Here is an 8918-nt window from a genome sequence, read left to right as displayed (position 1 = left end):
AATTACTTTTACTTTTTCGGCTGTTGTAAAATAAAAATAGGAAAATATTTATGAGCGATCAAATTTTGACTCGCTTTTGTTATTTTTGTATAATTTACGAGACGAATGTTTAAAATAGGCAATACAACGGAAATTGTTTAGAATTAATAATTATTATACAACTAAAAAAACAAATTTTGAAAATGTAAAATTACGACTGCTCACTAATAGAACTGGTTATATTACACAATCGTGTTCAGAATAAGTAACCTTTTAATCTCAGCTATAACCATAACAGTAGTTAAGTACATTTTTAATATTTATATAACTACCATCAAAATATATTCGAGTTAAGAAACGATTTTAAATAAAAATGTGCTGTAAATAATTTAAATTCTGATTTAAAACCTTCAAGGGCTAGAAAAATAATGGCAACACAAAAACTTGGCTGGTGCAAAGTTGTTGTGCATGTTTCCAGCCGGTCCTGGACAGCACTTCCGGTCTGTTATTTCGCGACGTTAGACTTCTAAGATTGGAAGGTTACCGATCCCTTGTCATAAACACTCTGATTTTGATTTGAATTTTTCGCTGTGTATTATTGTATATATACATAAGTGATTATTACTACCATCTTTATAAAGTGCAGATCAAGAAGAATGTTGTCTATGTCTCTGTTGAGTTCATTTCAAATTCTCTTAAGTTTAGTTATTATTTCACTTGTGTTCGTATATATACGGTAGTGAAGAAATGCAGAAACAGAAGAACAAAATATGAAAATGATTCGACTTCGAACAAACATGGACGGATTCCTCCTGTATCTGGAGGTAACGCATTCTCTAATGCATTTTAAAAATCCTTTAAATTGTGTAATGTAGGAGAATACAGTATTTTAAAGTGTGTAAGATTGGTCACTCGGTTTGATAATATCTGACGTAATATACCTTTATAGTTATATAAATCAAGTTCTATGATATAAAACACATTAAAACGAAAATCATATAAGAAGTTTACCTATTTTAGCATAACAATGTCACGTTTAACGCTAATGATCGACTGATTAATAGGAAAAGAATACGTAATTGGGCGTGACGCTCCCACTTCTCTGATTAATATATAGGCCATTTTTTTATTAATCCGTTTGGGAAATCGGCCAATTTTGCATATTTGTATTTTTGTTATAATGCTACTTATAACGATAGTAATAAAAATAATAAATTTCTGTTTTATATTTATTAATTATTATATAACCAAATAAATATTAATTATTAAAATTTTGCAACTAAAATGATTTTTTATATATAAGTTATAATATAACCTATAAAAAGTTGTTTTTATTTTATTTCTTTCAACTTAATTGTTTTATTTTATGAAAAACTATTTCTTTTATTCAATGTTTAATCTTTCAACATATAAAAAAAAATCAAAAATATAAAATGAAATCTTCAAAACCGTTAAGTTGTAATGAAAAAACATCAGAATTTCAGCTATTCTGGGGCATTTTTCCTGACAGCTCATAAATGTTACCTCCAGTGCTGAAAGTTTTAATTTCGATGGAACACGCTGGTGCACTTTAAAATTTCTCGCCGTACAAACTTTTAATCACGTGACCATAAATTTATGCCTGAGCAGGTCGTAAAACCAGCATAAAAGCGAGTTGAGCAATTTTCTTCTTTCGATGCGAATTAAGCCGTAAAACGGTACATCCACCAATCAGAAGACAGTAAAATCTAGGTTATTACAATGTGGTGCGAAAATGACGAAAAACGAGCTTTTTTGTGTGTTCTGTCTTAGCTAATCTAGATTAGATCTTGTATCTGAAGCATCAGAAAGTATTCATGTATCTACGACAAAAGTTATTTCGATTATAATAACAATGGATGCCTAAAACACGTTATATAGACGGTCAAACTAACATCCTTTAATTTAGTAGTATGTAATAAAAAGGCTAAGCTATAAATGCTGTATATTATCTTAATAATTCCATAACAAAAGTTAATATTTTTAAGTCTTCGCTGAATGATAAAATTTTCTTTAAAAATTAAGACGTAGTCGCTTCCAAAAATTCTTGGGTGATCATCACATTTCTTTTATATGTTCCTTAGTCAAAACTTTAGACGACTGGACCTTCCTTTTTAGGCTTTTTTAAATCTTTTTTAAAATTTAGACGTAGTCTAAATTCTAAAGAAGATTTAAAAAGCCTAAAAAGCCTAAAATTTTCTTTAAAAAGCTCCAAACTCCAAGAAAATTTTATCATGTACCGAAAAGTACTGGAAAGGTGTAACGAGTTTGATCGCTTATTGAACATCATGCTCTCAAACAACCCACGCTCGGTGTGTCGCGGGTGTGTAGTAAGTATCGTTTTCATGTCAAATAACAATAATTGAAATCACAACCGTGACTTCAGCTTTACCTTAAAACAGACTTCATTTTTATAACTTTCCTTGTAATGGTTTCGAGTTTTGTTTTTATAACAGATAATTCGCAATTTGTCAAATATGTGCCAATCAAAGATAGAAAGTTAGATTCATATATATACGGTAGTAAAGAAATGCAGAAGCAGAAGAACAAAATATGAAAATGATTCGACTTCGAACAAACATGGACGGATTCCTCCTGTATCTGGAGGTAACGCATTCTCTAATACATTTTAAAAATTCTTTAAATTGTGTAATGTAGGAGAATACAGTATTTTAAAGTGTGTAAGATTGGTCACTCGGTTTGATAATATCTGACGTAATATAACCTTTATAGNTATTTTTACATTTATGTATTTTTACGCTTTAATTTTTATTTTAATTAGTTGCTACGTTGTCGGTTTTATCTCTTTGAATTTGAATTTGGCGTTCTATTTTTGTTATTCCAAATTCGAATGTTTAAAATGGATCATGCTCCGAAACAACCTCGCTCGGTGTGTCGCGGGTGTGTAGTAAGTATCGTTTTCATGTCAAATAACAATAAACCTAACTACCTTTAAAATAATATTTTCTAATTACATAACTCCAAGAAAACTATTCATAGATTATGATTACTTCTTAAACAAAATATTTTGTAAATACTTCCAATCCTAGGTTAAATTTTAGACCCGCGATAACAAAATCCTCACAGCGATTCAAATTTTTACTCCATGACAATTTTGAAGTCAAAACTTGGAAAGTGTCGAATACGTGTCATAAAAACTCTGATTGTAATTGGGAAGTAACTGCATTTATCATTACTTTTTATTTTTCGGGTATAAAGAAAGTGATTTATAAGTAAAGAGTTTGTCCTGGTGCGGTTGATTAAAACGTTAATATAACGAACGAAAACGTGGATATGTCGGTATATGGGCTGTCGTTAAACCAAGGATAGTTTTTTATAGTTTGGAAGTGGCTTCAGATGTCTTACTTGTTGTGTTAATGATCGAAGTTATTGATAATTAGGAGAACTTCGGGAGTTATAAGATTGGTGTTAACTGTGTTTGGAAAATTTCTATTAAAGAGGTTGTCTGCTTTGTCGTTGATGTCGATACTAACGTGGAGGAAGTCCAGATAAAGTGTATGTGCTCGTCGCGGCTGTACTGTTGTGTAGTTTGTTATGGATGCTGCGGATGATAGTAGGAGATTTGTCATTGCAGTTGTTTAAGGCGAAGTGAAAGGATTTGCAATCGGTGCAAATAACGGCACTGGTAGGTCTATCGATAACATATGTGATGGCATGCAAGATGGCATAGCCCTTGTCGGTAAATATGGTAGCAACTAGTTGCTTGTCATTCCTAGAAGCGTTTGAAAGCGCCATCTGTTATCATATTTTATTTTTAAAAGTTTATACTTTTAGCTGTTATAAAATGGTTATAAGTTCAATTTTAAAAGTGAGAAAAAATTTTATAAAAGTTTTAAATTCTAATAACCAGTAAAATCGTCATTAACCTCGATCCTGCTGGAAACAAACACAACCACTTTTATCTCCCCCATCCCGTCGACTCAACTACGGAAATATAATAGCATCAATCTACCTCTGTAATACGCTTCTTGTCTAGACTTACATTCAATTTTATGAGCTGTATGACGGCAATTTTTCCGCTAAACTTACTACACAATCAGTTACAAGCAGGGCAATCTTTATAAAATCACATTTTTATTACTGTAAGTATGAATTTCGGACTTCGTGACACTCTTTTCAACTCTTTGTGACGTAACTGTTTAGAAAATAATGCATACAAGTTAACATAAAATTTTTGCATTGTTACAAAATTTGTAAAAATTTTTTACTTACATAGTTATGAGAAGCACAAAAATGGTGACGATTGATAACATACGGATGATAATTATTAATATACAGGTGTTTGGTATAACATTAGTTACAATGTTAATGATTTACAAGAACGATATATATAAAATGGTGTAAAAATTGTGAGCTAAGAATAGTATCGATACATAAAGTAAAAACAGCAGTTAGAGGCAAACAATATACATAAAATGTACCCTGTTAAAACAATAACACTTTAAACTGTGACATTGAAAACTGTTTTATCATCAAAACAACTAAATAAAATGATGAAGTAAAAACTAAGTGCACTTTTAAAACTATAAGATGATATGGATACCATGTTTTATGTAATTTTGACCTGTAATATTATTTATCTTTCTATCTTTGTTTTTTAGTAATTCTAACCGTTCATACCATCCTTTTTTTTTTGTATACTGGATTCTTTATTAACAATTTTAACCGTAATAATTTGGCAACCTTCACTGTTACAATGAACTGCAACAGTTTATCTTCCTATTCAAAAAACGGATTTTTTCGGGCATTAAATTATACCATATTTGTTTGATGTAAATTTGATTCTTTCAAAAATATTTTGTTCGTACGGAATTCGAAAAAATGAGTGGGATTGTTGCTTTCATGTTTGTGTTTATTAGTTACTTTATTATTGATCCAGTTGTTGATTATGCGTTTGCTGTAACCATTCATTAAAAACATTTTTATTGCATCTTGTGTTTCAGTTGTTTTGGAGGTAAGCCAATAATTGAATTGTTTTTGTTTCTTTTAATTTTTAAAATAACATTAATTTAACAAAAAAAAAAAAAAGTGATTTGTCAGCGCTACAGAGCTCTATAATAGAACTCAGCCACATGTTTAATGTATAGTGCCAAATTTGATCATTAATATCTTCAAGACCAACTAACCGATTACAATGAAATTTAAATTATTTATACTTAGTGTTGGTGATGAGCAGTACGGAAGTGCTGAACTTTGAATAAATTCTTTCGATCGTTTTAACAATTGCAAATTCTGCAATTTCGACTTGATTTACAACGAGAGGGATTATCCCGACCCCAACCTAGCAGAAAATCTAGAAAACATCTGCGTACGCTTAAAAGTTCTTTGGACAATTGACCACCTCTTTTTTGGTCTCTTTGAAGGTTTTATTTCTAAATACCGAGAGTTTACAAATTATAAGCCGAATGTTTAAATATTAACATTCTGGAGGGTCTACCCTCAGCATGGAAGTACGCCATTAAAAAACTTACAAGTAGCTCTTGAATGGCTCCATATCCGCAATCGCTATATACGAACCTTAATGATTTTTATTGGTTAACAAATAGTGGCTTATAATATTATTTAGTAGTTGTATGTTATTTATTTTTACATTTATGTATTTTTACGCTTTAATTTTTATTTTAATTAGTTGCTACGTTGTCGGTTTTATCTCTTTGAATTTGAATTTGGCGTTCTATTTTTGTTATTCCAAATTCGAATGTTTCAACCTGAGGATGATCTATGGAGTAGATCGAAAACGTTAGTTTTTAATAAACTCCCTTCGCAAAGAATAAGGTGTTCGTTACTTGATTATTAACATTCCATTGGTCGATCGTCTGCCACGTGAAGTGACGTTTTGCTATTTCTTTTAATCTATTAACTTCGGATCTTTACAATGACTTAAAACGAATTTTTGTCGGTTGTGTTAAGCACATTTATTCCGGTTAATACAAAAGCATATTAAATAATAGATAAATACAGGAATAAACGTTGGATTCAGATAATTTAAAGTACGTTTTTCTTTGTTATTGTTATGGGTACTTTCATTAATACGCTCAATTTCACTTAATATTACACCAGTCAATTTTTTTATTAATTCAATATTTGTGAGAAATCATGTTAATTGTCTTTAGTGTAATTCCTCTTCTAAATATTTAAAGGTGTTTTCATTCTTTGTAAATTTTGTTTTGTTTTTGAGTCGTAGTCATAATAGCATGTACTAGAACCAAAGCAGTCATCTTACATTCTCTTCTCTTTTCTAATGTTACCACAAATTCTTTAACGTTACCTGAACAATAACTTCGTGTCGGTTGTGAGTCGTTCATGTTATACGTGAAACCAATGGCGTGCCGTGACCTTTGATGATAGGGAAGCTGTGTTTCTGTAAGAAGCCGACATCCAGGGGCAGTCAGTCAATTGCGCGTTAGTGATGGTCTAGGTTCCATTCGTATCGTTTATTCGATAAGCCAGTAAAAACCGTAGACTTTTCTAAATGCATTTTAAATATTACAATTATATTCCGAATTGTTAGACACGATATAAAGGATACAATTAAAAATAAAATAATAAAAACTTACTCGGTGAAATAAAATGTGGTGGATGTACCGGTACATAGTTAGTACATAATATTCTGCAATTGTACGAATATACTTTTAAAGAGATTTATAATTAAATATAGTTTTGTAAAGAAACGTACATAAAAATATAAAATATTCTTTACTTTTTAAATCTTTAAACAATGCACTTAGTCAAATAGCTTCCTACGAGTGGTGAATTGATGGAATAGAAGACGGTTGCAGAGCATGCATACACGCGGACTGCCAAATCCCCAGGGTGACGTAGATTTTAAACGTATCTAACCATAGCTGTAAAAATCTATATAAGTTAAACTTAATAGTCATTTGTTTTCTAATTAATTCGTTTTAGGACCAAGTGTTCTCGGAAATTTCCAAAATTTACAACTTTTCGGTTACTCCCATTGAATTGAAATAATTTCTGTCTTTTAATGTTACATTAACAATACGAAGAAATCAGTCTCCATGCACTTGGCTAGAGATGGTTCGGTAAAGCAATTAATTACGCAATAATATTTAGCGTTATAAAGATTCCAGCAGCAAATAATGAAACTTTACCGACTGTTAATAGCTTTTATTTTACAAAATGATTTTTATATTTTTATTTTTTAAAGTATTAATATTATTAGGCTAGACATACATTTCTAAATAATTTTCAGCTGTGTTTAAGTCAGTGGCTCTCAACCTTTTTTGTTGATGTACCCCATTAGCCCATTAGTTGTTTCTCAAGTCTCCTTATATTTTTGTATGTAAATTTTATAAATACTGCGTTAGATGTATACAGCCCTTATAACTGAGCGCCATAAAAAAACTCTAACTTTTAAAAAACTCTAATTTAATCAAGTATATACATTTATTTATTATTATTAGACTTGTATATTATATAAAATCACAAAAGTCATTTCAATACATAAATAAATTACATTTCCTAAAAATAAATAATTATAACTAACAATAAAGAAAATTTAAATTATTCTATAATAATTTCTATCAAAATTTAATGTGATATTTGTTGCGGTATAAATCTTTAGCAATTTTTTTTTTAAATTTGGTTCACACGATATTAAATAGAGATTATAATTGTGTACTGACCTTGAAAGTAATGGCTGCGAATTTATAATGTGAGAAATAATACATGAACCTTTCAATTTTTGTAACAAACGTAACGCCTAAATTTGTTAAATATCAAGTAATGCGCGCATACAGTGACATGAATTGCATTGGTGAAGGGACAATGTATTGCATGGTGGTTATTCTTAATACCAGTAGTCCAGTAAAATCACGAAAAGCCCCAATCTTATCGAGCAATAATTATAGAATAGAATAAAAAATTTTTTTTCTATTCTCTAATTAATGCTTGGTTAAACCGTAATTTTACTAGACTACAGGTTCACTCGGCACTAATGGCACAAATAGACAGGCAAGTCAAGTAAATAAACAAGTTGTTTAGACTGTTAATTAAAAGGAAAATTAGTGTTCACACTGGAAAAATTTAAAGGAAATTTTTGTTGTTTCTTATATTTTGTGTTAATAATTTACTGCAAATTGATTAATATACGCCATTTTATAATGAAAGATGTACCCCTCCGATTTACGCTCGTACCCCTAGGAGTACATGTACCCCCGGTTGAAAACCACTGGTTTAAGTGTTACCGAGGGTTGGATTTGAGGAGATTGGAGCGATATGCGCCAATCAGACCCTGCGTTTGAAGGAACCCTGCAGCACATCAAAATTTATATATTTAGAAATAGTACATATTACAAAAATAAATATCTAACTATGTTATTATTAAAAATGTAAAAACAAATTTTTTCTTAAAACGTTCGAGTCGGTCATGTCGTTTGAGAGTCAAGAAACGAGCCAGTTGAATTTTAATACTATTTTATAAGATTTTACAGAACCAAAACTTCGGAACATATAAAACATCTCTTTATAATTTTATATTCAACTAGCTGCAAGGACCCGCTTCGCTGGGCAAAAAGTAACGATAGTGAAGATTAAGATAATTACTTTATAGCCAATCTTACCCGTTTTCTATTTCTATGGTCCCGATTCTATTTCTGAACGTCTCCTGTTCACGTCAAGTCAAACGAACTATTTTCAACGTTTCTGGAACGTTTATAATCGTTTTATAATCAAACCAATATTTGAATTTTATGTTCGAATTTAATTCGAATATTGTTCGAATTAAATTCGAACAAAACGTTCAAAATAAAAAGCCACTTTCAACTACTTTCGGCCTCATATCTCCCGCACCCTTATAGCTATCGAGACGCAACCACCCCTATGCACGAATGGAGACTTGGGGCTACCACCACATACAAACACCATTCACGTGCGATGTG

This window comes from Centruroides sculpturatus, unplaced genomic scaffold, assembly GCF_000671375.1.
Source record: "Centruroides sculpturatus isolate CEXI.00-Female unplaced genomic scaffold, Cexi_2.0 scaffold772, whole genome shotgun sequence".
NCBI lineage: Eukaryota > Metazoa > Arthropoda > Arachnida > Scorpiones > Buthidae > Centruroides > Centruroides sculpturatus.
Note: the sequence above shows the minus strand (reverse complement) of the source record.